Genomic DNA, 11,636 nt, shown 5'->3' on the forward strand with positions numbered 1-11,636 from the left:
TTTCTAGGACCTGATTGAATAAGAGGGGTGATAGTGGACACCTTGTTTCACCCCTGATCTTATTGGAAATGCTTCTAGCTTATCTCCATTATATATAATACTTGCTGATGGATTTAAATAGATGCTATTATTTTCACAAAGGCTCCATTTATTCCTATACCTTCTAGAGTTTGTAAGAGGAATGGGTGTTCCATTTTATCAAAAGCCTTTTCTGCAGCTATTGAGATAATCATGTGGTTTCTGCTAGTTTTATTTTTGAGATGATCAATTGTAATTGATGGTTTTCCTAATATTAAACCATCCTTGCATTCCTGTAATAAATCCTACCTGATCAAAGTGTATTATTATTGTGATAAGTTGCTGTAGTCTTTTAGCTAATATTTTATTTTAAATTTTTTGCATCCATATTAATGAAGGAGATTGGTTAATCATTTTATTTCTCTGTTTTGTCTCTTCCTGATTTAGGTATTAGTACCATATTTGTGTCATAAAAAGAATATGGTAGGACTCCTTCTTCACTAATTTTCCCAAATATTTTGTAGAGAATTGGAATCAATTGTTCTTTCAGTGTTTGATAGAATTCACTAGTAAATCCATCTGGCCCTGGAAATTTTTTTTTCCCCCTAGGGTATTCACTGATGGCTTGTTGATTACTTTTTCTGAGATTATGTTATTTAAGTGATTTATTTCCTCTTCAGTTAATCTGGGCAACTTATATTTTTGTAAATATTCATACATTTCTTTAAGTTTGTCAAATGTATGTGCATAAAATTGGGCCAAATAATTCCTAATTATTGTTTTCATTTTCTCTTCATTGGAGGTAGATTCATTTTTGATACTCATAATTTGGTTTTCTTCTTTCTATTTTTATCATATTGACTAAGGGTCTATCAATTTTATTGTTTTTTTTTCATAAAACCAGCCCTTAGTTTTATTTATTAATTCAATAGTTTTGTTAATTTCAATTTTATTAATCTCTCCTTTGGTTTTCAGTATTTCTATTTTAGTATTTAATTGGGGATTTTCAATTTTCTTTTTCTAGCTTTTTCAATTGCATGCCCAATTCATTTACCTCCCTTTTCTCTGATTTATTCATGTATGCTCTCAGGAATATAAAACGTCCCCTAAAAACTGCATTTGCTGCATCCCACACATTTTGGAATGTTGTCTCATTTTTGTCATTCTCTTGAATGATATTCCTGATTGTTTCTATAATTTCTTTTTTGACCCACTCATCCTTTAGGATTAAATTGTTTAATTTAAAGTTAGTTTTTGGTCTGTCTTTCCAGGGCCCTTGATTGCATATGATTTTTATTGCATCATTATCTGAGAAAGATAAATTTAATATTTCTGCCTTTTCGCCCTGAACTGTGAGGTTTTTATGCCCTAGTACATGGTTGATTTTTGAGTAGGTGCCTTGAACCACTGAGAAAAAAGTATATTCCTTTTTATCCCCATTCAGTTTTCTCCAGAGATTTATCATATCTAGCCTTTCTAAAATTCTATTAGCCTCCTTAACTTCTTTCTTATTTATTTTGAGGTTAGATTTATCAAGTTCAGAGAGGGGGAGCTTAATCTCCCCCACTAGTATTGTTTTGCTATATATTTCTTGCTCTAATTCCCTTAACTTCTCCTCTAGCAATCTGTATGCCATACCACTTGGTGCATATATGTTAAGTAATGATATTGCTTCATTCTCTATGGTGCCTTTTAGCAGGATATATTTTCTTTTCTTATCTCTTTTAATTAGATCAATTTTTGCTTTTTCTTTATCTGAGATAAAGATTGCTACCCCTGCTATTTTTTTTACTTTAGCTGAGGCATAATATATTCTACTCCAGCCTTTTACCTTTACCCTGTGGGAATCCCTTTTTTTCAAATGTGTTTCTTGTAGAAAAGGTATTGTAGGATTATGGTTTTTAATCCATTCTGCTATTGATCCCCTTAATAAAGTTTTCATTTATCATCAAATTAGTTCATTTATACCTACACCCTCTTTCTATGTATAACCCTTTCAAAGGTAACAATAATCATTTAAATTTTGATATTGACAGTTATCAGCTTCTCATATAAGGTTGTAAATATTTTGCTCTTTTTTTTTCCTTTTGGAGGGCAATTGGGGTGAAGTAACTTCCCCAAGGTTACACGGCTAGTGTTTTTGTGTGGGTGTTGAGTGTCCGAGGTCAGAATTGAAATCAGGTCTTCCTGACTCCAGAGTGGGCGCTTTACTAACTGCGCCACCTAGCCGCCCCTAAAAATAACTCACTGTGACTTTCTCTTAGACTTACTCATAAGTATTCAATCAGGTATATTTTCTAGATCTATTTGAAGGATGCATTTTGTTTTGTTTTTACTTCTGGAGGGCAATTGGGGTTAAGTAAGTTGCCCAAGGTTACACAGCTAGTTTTTTTGTGTGGGTGTTAAGTGTCTGGGGTCGGAACTGAACTCAGGTCCTTCTGTTTGGGGACTAGCACTTTACTCATTACGTCACCTAGCCACCCCTAAAACATTTTGCTCTTACACTGCATTCCAAGTTATGTGCATGTGTGTATGTGTGTATATATTTTCCTTGTTTACCTTTTTATGTCTTTATTGAGTCTTGTAATTGGAAATAGAATTTTCCATTGAGTTCTGGCTTTTTCATCAGGAAAGACTGGAAATCCCTTATTTCATTAAATGTCCATCTCCTTGCCTTAAAGATTATGTTCAATTTTGCCTGGTAGTTAATCCTTGATAGCTGTTCTAGCTCTTTTGCCTTACAAAATATCAAATTCCAATCCCTCCTTCCTTTTAATGAAGAAGCTGCTAGGTCCTGTGTGATTCTGACTGTACTTCCACAAAATTTGAATTGTTTCTTTTTGGCTGCTTGCAGTATTTTCTCCTTAATCTTGTAATTCTTGAAATTGCCTACTATGTTACTTGGAGTTTTCAATTTGGGATCTCTTTCAGGAGTTGACCAGTGAATTCTTTCAATAACTATTTTACCTTCTGATTCTAGGAATTCAGGACAGTTTTCTTTGACAATCTCTCCGAGGATGCTGTCCAGGCTGTTTTTTCATCATGGCTTTCCGGTAGATCAATAATTCTTAAGTTATCTCTCCTGGATCTGTTCTCCAGGTCAGTTGTTTTTCCAGTGACATATTTTATACTTTCTTCCAATTTTTCAATCTTCATATTTTGTTAAATTGACTCTTGGTGCATCATAGAGTCCTGAGCTTCAACTTGATTCTAATTTTTAGTGAATTATTTTATTCCCTTAGTATTTGAAGTTACTTTTTTAGGGAGGAATTTTCTCCAAATAGTTCACAATTTTACTTTTTAAGAATTTATTTTCTTCAGTGAAACTTTTTTCCAATTTGGTTCATGTAGACTTAAATTTATATTCTACCTCTCTAATCTGGTTTGTAAAATCTTTCTTGAGCTCTTCAAGAATGCTTTTTTGGGCTTGAGACCAGTTTGTATTTCCTTCTGTTGTTTCATATGTGAATATAGAGTCCATGTTGTCCTCTGTATTTGGTTGTTCTTGCTCGTTACAATAAGCTCTAATTGATTTTCTTGCCTTCCTCTTCTCCTTCTCATCTTCCTTTCTTCCCATTGTAATATCCTGTTTCCTAATTTCTGAGGCTGGGAGCTAAGGGCCTGTTTGTTAACTTTTTATCTGTAGCCTCTGGATGTCTAGATTGAGGGCAAGGCCAGGACTCTCAGTTTTTCCCCTGGGTTATACCGAGGTTTACAGAGTAATCTGTGGGGGAGGAGTGGTCTTCCATTTCAGATTTCTGCCTCAATGCCCCTGGGCTACAGCTCAGATAGGCTTTTGCTTGTTAGGTGAGGTAGGGCTTATTGGGACCCCTCCCCCTCTTCTCTTCAGGTTCCTTGCTGCCTCAATTACACCTTTTCTCAGTGACTCCTAAGCCTGAGGCTATTTCTGCTATTTAAGGATTTTATTTTGGGTGGGACATTTATCTCTGGGTTTTCTTGGTCAGGGAGGAGGAATTAGAGCAGCCAGAGTTTTCTTTGCCCTCCTGGCCCCTAGAAAAATTAGCCGGTGATTTTTACACTTCCAGGCTGTGGGCTGATAGCCCCAGGAGGAGCTGCTGTCTATGTTGGGGGGCCCTGAGCTTTCTCTTACCCAGCTCCAATGGATCCTCCTGTCGGGTGGTGAGATGCTGGTGAGAAGGCTTTGAATCACCCTTGGGGTGGTTAAGTCTGCTGGCTGGAGCTCCTTCTCTCTCTGCTGTAGTCTGCTAGTCAGAGCTGCTGCAGCCCCCATGTGCTGTGAGCTCCCCCTGCCCGGACCCACATAGTCATTTTCTTGGGCTATATTCTGCCACTCTGTGTCTCCCAGTAGATTCTAATACTCCAAACTCCATTCAGATTCACTTTTTAAAGATTAGTGATGGGATTCATAGAGGAGCTTAGAAAACTTACTGCTTACATTCCACCATCTTGGCTCCACCCCCTATGTGGCCATTTTAGTGATAAGTTCTTGAGTTGTGACATGGTGAATGCTGTATTTTGATTTTCTGTTATAAGCTGTAACACTGTAAGTGCTGTATTTTGATTTTCTATGAATGTTTTGCTCTGTTTTGTTATTGAATAAATAGAGAGCTCATTATACTATGTAATCAGAACCTTGAAAGCTATTCACAGCAGTGGTCCTCTGGAAAGCTGCTTGTGTGTGGCTTTACACAAACATTATTCTAAACTCTAGACACATAAAGAAATATAAAATAATTTCCTGTACTGAAACTTATAATAATGCTAGCAACAACATGCAAACAATTACACAGAAACAATAGTGATATAGATATCAATATAAATGTTAATATCTATATCTATAACAAATTGGAGATCATCCAAAAGGGAAGTCATCAGTAATAAGGGGACAGACAAAGGATTCTTACAGGAGATGGAATTATAGATGAGACTTGAATAAAGTCAGGGTAACCTAGAAACACTCTTCTGTATGTATATATATATATATATATATATATATATATATATAGAGAGAGAGAGAGAGAGAGGAAGAGCATGGAGATCATATCACAGTTCAGTAGAGAAACATAAGAATTAATTATGAGATATGAGACATATACATGTATGTATTACTATTATTTGTGTTGTTAATAATAATGATAATAATAATAGTTAGCATTTAGATAGCACCCACTATTTGGCTGGTACTGTACTAAGTACTTTACAAATATTATCTCAATTTATCCTCCTAACAACCCTGGAAGGTAGACATTAGAATTTTCTTTATTCTATAGTTGAAGAAATTGAGGAAGATTAAGTAACCTCTCCAAGGTCTTGTAGCTAGTAAGTGTTTGAGGCTAGAGTTGAAATCAGGAAAGAGTGGCCAGCACTCTATCCACCATGCCATCAAAGAACCATAGAAGAAGTAATAGATAAAACTTAAACAAGAGCCTAATATGCATGTATTGCTAGTTTCATGGAGAGAAGATACATGTCAACCTGCTTTTCTGAGAAGCTAACTGTCAGAATACTAGAAGAGAGGTGACTGCAGACAGATGGAGGGTCAAAAAGATTGCAACACATTGCTATACATTTTATAGAAATACATTGCCATACAATGTAGCAATACAAGCATTACTGTGGAGTACTGGGAAACAAGGACAATGGCATGTAGACCAACTTTCAGTGCTGTCATGTAACAAGAAAGTTCTTGAACATAAGCATAATCAATCTAATTCCCATCAATTTATTTAGTGAAACTGGTTACAACTGTTTCTGAGCACTAACACTATGAACACAAATAATAATAAATACTAAATAAATCTGATAAATTTATTAATTATTTCACCTTTTGGAAAGGTAATGATGAAATCCTAGTTCAGAGACCATTTTTACTTTCTCCTGGTAAGGTTTCATAAATTTTTGCTAAACTGAATGTGGACACTTTGCTCACTGCATTAAAAAAAGTAAAGGATCATCATTTCATATTTTAATGATTGCCACTACCCTTTGTCACCCCCTTTCATTACTTTACTATTACTTTTTTAATGAACAGTGACCTACTTATTCATTAGAGTCCACCTGAAAGTTTTGCTTCCCTATGATACTTTTGAAGAAATCATATACCCTGGTGATAATGACCTTTGTTTCTGACTTTTCCATTTTGTTTATGATTCTTATATCACTAACCGCATATAATTTTGAAGGCTATAAAAGATTTTGGATATGTAACTATTATTACTTTAGATTAAAGTTATTTGTTTTGTGTAATAATGTTTTAGAAGATTGTAAACTCCATAAAGGCTGGGAGTGTTTTATTTATTTCTTTATTTTTTCCTATACTCTGAAAGCAGCAATCACTTAATATATGTATATTGAAATTGTATTATTAGAACAGTCTTTTATTATTATTATTATTATTATTAGAGTTTATTCAACTCACCAAGACAGAGAAGCATTAGGAGGACCACTCATGTTCCAGTTGTATCTTGCTTTTATAAACTGGAATAAGTGGCTTCTAAATAAGGAACAATATTTTAATTGAATTGGACAGATATAAAGAAGTAGGGTAAGTGCCACCATAGCTACTCTCTAAATATTATAATTGATCCACAGTTCAAATGAGGAAACAAAATTAGGTAGCATAAGCCATTATCATGTTAGGTGCTACATGCCATGTATTCACAGTTAAAAACAAGGTTTTTAAAATGGAGTGCCTCAAACTCAGTAAACTAGTTGTCTTTCCCACAATCTTCCATTTGGTGCTGCAATGGCAAGCAAACAAATACTTAGCACCTTGTTTCAGTTGAGCCTTGCCCTTGATTATATCAAGTCTTTGTTAAGAAACAGAATTTGTGAAACCCACAGTGGGAGGAACTTGTTGATATAAGAGGAAGAGGCAGAGCCTGGTGGAATTATGACCATATATAAGGAGAAGCCCAAGTTGGAAGAGAACAGAACTGAGAAGGTGAATGGTTGTGGAGGCTGGAACTCTATTTGTCTCTTCTATCTCTGTTAAATTTTGTTTGTGATGCTTTGTACAGAAGCCATGGGACCTTAATGGAAGCCCTGAAAGAGGATTTTCTTGCTATCTGTTTACAGAAGTTCTGGAGAAGGGTTTCAAAGGTCCTGGGACCATACAGATGATATGTGTTGAGTTCTCAGACCTTGTTTTGTGGCTTTGTCTTGATTTCACAGGCAGATAGTGAATTAATGATGGTGCTGGCTGTGTGTATGAATGTTGTTTTGGTTCTATTAAGCTTTGTCTTCCCAGAAACAGAAACTGCAAAGGACTTGAGGTAGACTAGACACTGTGAGCTTCAATATGGAACTGGACAAGAAACTGGATGAGAAGCTGGATTAGGAGCTGAGAGCTGCCTACCTGTGAATCTAGGTGAAAGCTGGGTAGATTCAAGCAAGAGCTGGATACATATGGAAGAAGAACAATGGAATCTGGGAGCCAGTCTCAAGTCAAGATGAAAATACCTCTCCTTGGGTACTTAGAGCTGACTGAGAAGATCATGATTCACTGTGGCTTAGTGATTGGAGAACTTTGTGTTCTGTACCTTGTACCTCTTAAGGATGATTGAGTTAAGGATGATTGTAAACTAATCTCCAATCAAGAAGAAAGAAGACTTTTTGACAGAGATTAAGACAATGTGACCTGGCAGTAGAGGATTTGACCTTTTTACTTGGTGTTCCTTAAGGAGGCTTGCTTCTTAAGGATTATTGAGTTAAGGACTTAATGATATCTTTTGCTTAAAACTTTATGGCCACTTTGGTGAAAAATATGGTGGCCACTTTAGTGATACATTGTTATGTTATAACATTGTGAATGCTGTACTTTGGTTTCTGTGAATGTTTTGTCTTAGTTTATTACTGAATAAATAGATAGTTCACTATACTATGTAATCAGAATCTTGAAGCTTTTCACAGCACCAATTCTCTGGACAGTTGCTCATGCTTGGCTTTCCAGGTGCTGACCATGCTTAATGTGCAGCACCAAATCAGACATGTATAGCTCCTCTGTCTTCAGTTGTGTCATCCTAATCTCTGCTGCTTGTGCCAAAACCCTTCAAGTAAGCAATAGTGGCTATAAACTAGGGGAATTAATCTTATAACAGAAAAGCAGTATGATGTGACCATGAGTGTTAAAAAAAATCATTAATTCCATGTCTCCTTCAATATCAGGCTACAAATCAAACTACTTATAATGCTGACCAAGAATAAATTTGGGAGGGGAGATTTACATGTCACCAAGATAACCAAGAAAATTCAGCAAGCATAAACACTATGAAATGGAGCTGAAGTAAGACATGATCATCAATATTAAATAACATTGTTTCCTTGTAACCTGGTAACCCACTTCCTATGTCCATTTACTCAGCACATTTCATCTTGAATCCCAAATGTCCCTATGTAGCTATCTGGTCTCTGGAAACATCTTCTCTTGGACCTTCTGAAATAGGCCTCATTTTCAGGACAGCTCTAAAGGGAGCTCTTCCTAGTAGATCTGCTTCTTTTGTTCCAAGTTCTTTGTGGAAATTCCTAGCTAATTCTGTGAAAATCTCTTAGTAACAAGACTTAGCACAATTTAATACAACATCCTAAATTTGCTTTCCAATAACTATTTCATGTGGTGAAAAGCCACTCAAATCTTTTGAATCTAATTCGATTGACAACAGAGTTAAAAGAAGAACAAGAAATTACAAACCAAGAATTCACTCAAACTTTGGATTTTTTCAGTCTTTCATAGCATTCAATGTTTCTATCTTTATCTAAATTTTGATATAGACAATGCCATCAACAGACTGAAGGAAGAATCTTAAAAGGATTCATGAAGGCCTGGAAAAATGAGTGTTTCCATCCCTTAATATTCTCAGACAGAGAATTCTAAATAGGAAAATTATTTCCCTTTCTTTAGTATTATTAACACAAATTTACATGTAAAATCCTCAATCCAATTTTGAGCACTTATTACTAAAACATACTCAAGGTATGTATATAACACTATAAATATTTGGAGGACAATTTTATAAGCTATGATTCTTTGTGTGCATATATATATGAATGTATAAATATATGTATTGCATATATGTGCATACACATACATATATATGCATGTGTGTATAAATATTATACATTGTATATATAGGCATACACATACACATATATGTATGTGTGTATAGATATACATGTAATTGTTTTCTTGGCAGTCATTTCCTTTTAAAATGTTAGATTCAGCACACATATCTTCTTCATGAATTACTAGCAAAGATCAACTAAATCAACAAACCTATATTAAATGACTTCTGTATGACTCCACCTATATTCGGGATGGGGGGTAATAAAAAGCAGACTATCAGAATTCTATTAATTAAATCACTAATGTTACATTAAAATAATACTGTATTCTTTAGAATATGATTAGAGAATGGAATTCTGGAATTTTTTAAAACATAATTTTAGTCTATAACACAGTCCACCTCAAGTCCCCAACAACACAGTGATCATTCTAAGAGGAAGATACATCTACCTGTTTCCTTTGAATGAGAAAGGAGAACATGTAAGACATTTTATTAAATGAATGAACAAAGAATGACTTTAAAAGAAACTGAATTGTAGGAGTGGTGTGGAGATAAGCAGTTTGCTGAGGCAATCTTTAACAAATGAATTCTAGGCATGATCAATCACACATAAGTAGAACAGTAGGACTTAGTGTATTTTGTTTTTAGTGAGATGAACCCTTTCTATATTTTAATCTCTTATCAGTACCCAGGACCTTATTATCTAATAAACACAGCAAGAAACTAGGCTCAAGAGGGTCTACGAAAACTAAAGGGCTTATGAAAAACAAACCAAAAAACCAAACCTTTAAAAAGTTCTGAATTAATTAATTAACAAGCATTCAATAAGCACTTGGTGCCAGGCATTGGAGTATAAGTATGTTGAACAAAATAATCCACACAAGCAAGAAATGAACATTTTAAGGGGAGGAGTTGTGATACTAATGGCAATTAAAGATTCCCCTGTATTGGCTTGGTTTTCAAATTGATTGTATTAAAACCCAGAGTTTGTTAATCCCACCTGTGGGATGGGCTTGTTGATGTGAAAAGAAAGTCCTGAACTGGGAGGAGCTGGTGATGTAGATTTGGAGAGATAAGAGAGAGGTGGAAGATCTTTTTTGGAAGCAGCACCTCGTGGAGAGAGAGAGACTAAGAGAATTGCTGGTGGCCGCTTTGAATTGCCCTGGACTTTTGAGACCTGCCCCCTGAGCTGCCAAGGACTGAGGAGACATGGCTGTTTTGCTGGTACTTTGTCTGTCTGTTTTGATGTTGTTTTGCCAGATTTGTCCACTGGTGAAAGACAGTCCTTTTGTTGAAGAAGTCCTGGAACCTGGCTGTTGGCTAAGAAGCCCTGAGACTGTCCTGCAGACAGAGAGTGAATACTGTCCACTGGTGAGGGACAGTACTGTTGTTGCAGGGGTCTGGAGACTGTCCTGCAGACAGAATGAATACTGTCCACTGGTGAGGGACAGTACTGTTGTTGCAGGGGTCTGGGAGCCTTTCTGTTGGTTCAGAAGCCCTGAAGAAGGATTTTCTTGTTGTATGTTTACAGAAATCCTGGGAGAGGGCTTTGCTAATGTGTTCAGGGGTTCTAGGGCTGTTCTACAGACAGAGGATAAATTCATGAAGGGACTGGCAATGTATCTTATGGCCTTGCTAAGCCTTGTCTCTCCAGGAACTAAGATTGCTGAGAACTTGCCTCGTGTCAAGATGAAGAAAAGACCTCCATTTGGGTATTAAGTGCTGTGTTTAAACTTGATGTAACTCTGGGGTAGATTCAATTGTGATCCAGGAGGTGGGGAACTTTTGACCTTATTGTGCTCTGTGATTGACAAATGAAGGTACTTTACCTATGTTTGGAAACTAATCTCCATTTGAGAAGAGGGGTTTTGTGGTGGACTTAATTAAGGTATAGCCTAGGGGTGGAGAAGTATTTAGAACTGAGACTTTGTAATTGATTGAATGATTGGAAGATCCTGGGCTGGGGTAGTACTTGGAGATTATTTAATCACACTTAGTAAATGCTGTATTTGGAATGATGTCATGTTTTGATCTTCTCTGTTCTTGGTTTGTCACTAAATAAAATAGAGAGCACCTATGCTGGTATTTTGAACCTGGGAAGTTGCCTTCTTTTGGCATTATATTACAGGAGTGTAGCCAGTACATATATAAATATATTGAGCATAAATGGTATATGAATAAATACAAGTACATAAAAAGTATTCAGATAAAAGGTAATTTGGGAGGGGAGGCACTAGCATTTGAGGGAATCATGTAGAGCGATAGCGTCAAGGCTGTTTTTGGTTGCAAGTTGCCATAGAACTCCCCTGCACAGCCTCAGTAGCTTAAAATACAATTTTAAAATGTTTTATTAAAAAAAACATAAAAAGTACATAAAAAGTATTTAGATAAAAAGTAATTTGAGGGGGGAGGCACTAGCATTTGAGGGAATCATGTAGAGCAATAGCATCAAGGCTGCTTTTGGTTGCAAGTTGCCATAGAACTCCCCTGAACAGCCTGAGTAGCTTAAAATATGATTTTGAAATGTTTTATAAAAAAAAAATAGAATGCAACAAAAGCTTATGGTTTTCTCAA

Source organism: Petaurus breviceps, unplaced genomic scaffold, assembly GCF_028583685.1.
Source record: "Petaurus breviceps papuanus isolate PSGF00001 unplaced genomic scaffold, PetGlider_PUasm1.0 76, whole genome shotgun sequence".
Lineage (NCBI taxonomy): Eukaryota > Metazoa > Chordata > Mammalia > Diprotodontia > Petauridae > Petaurus > Petaurus breviceps.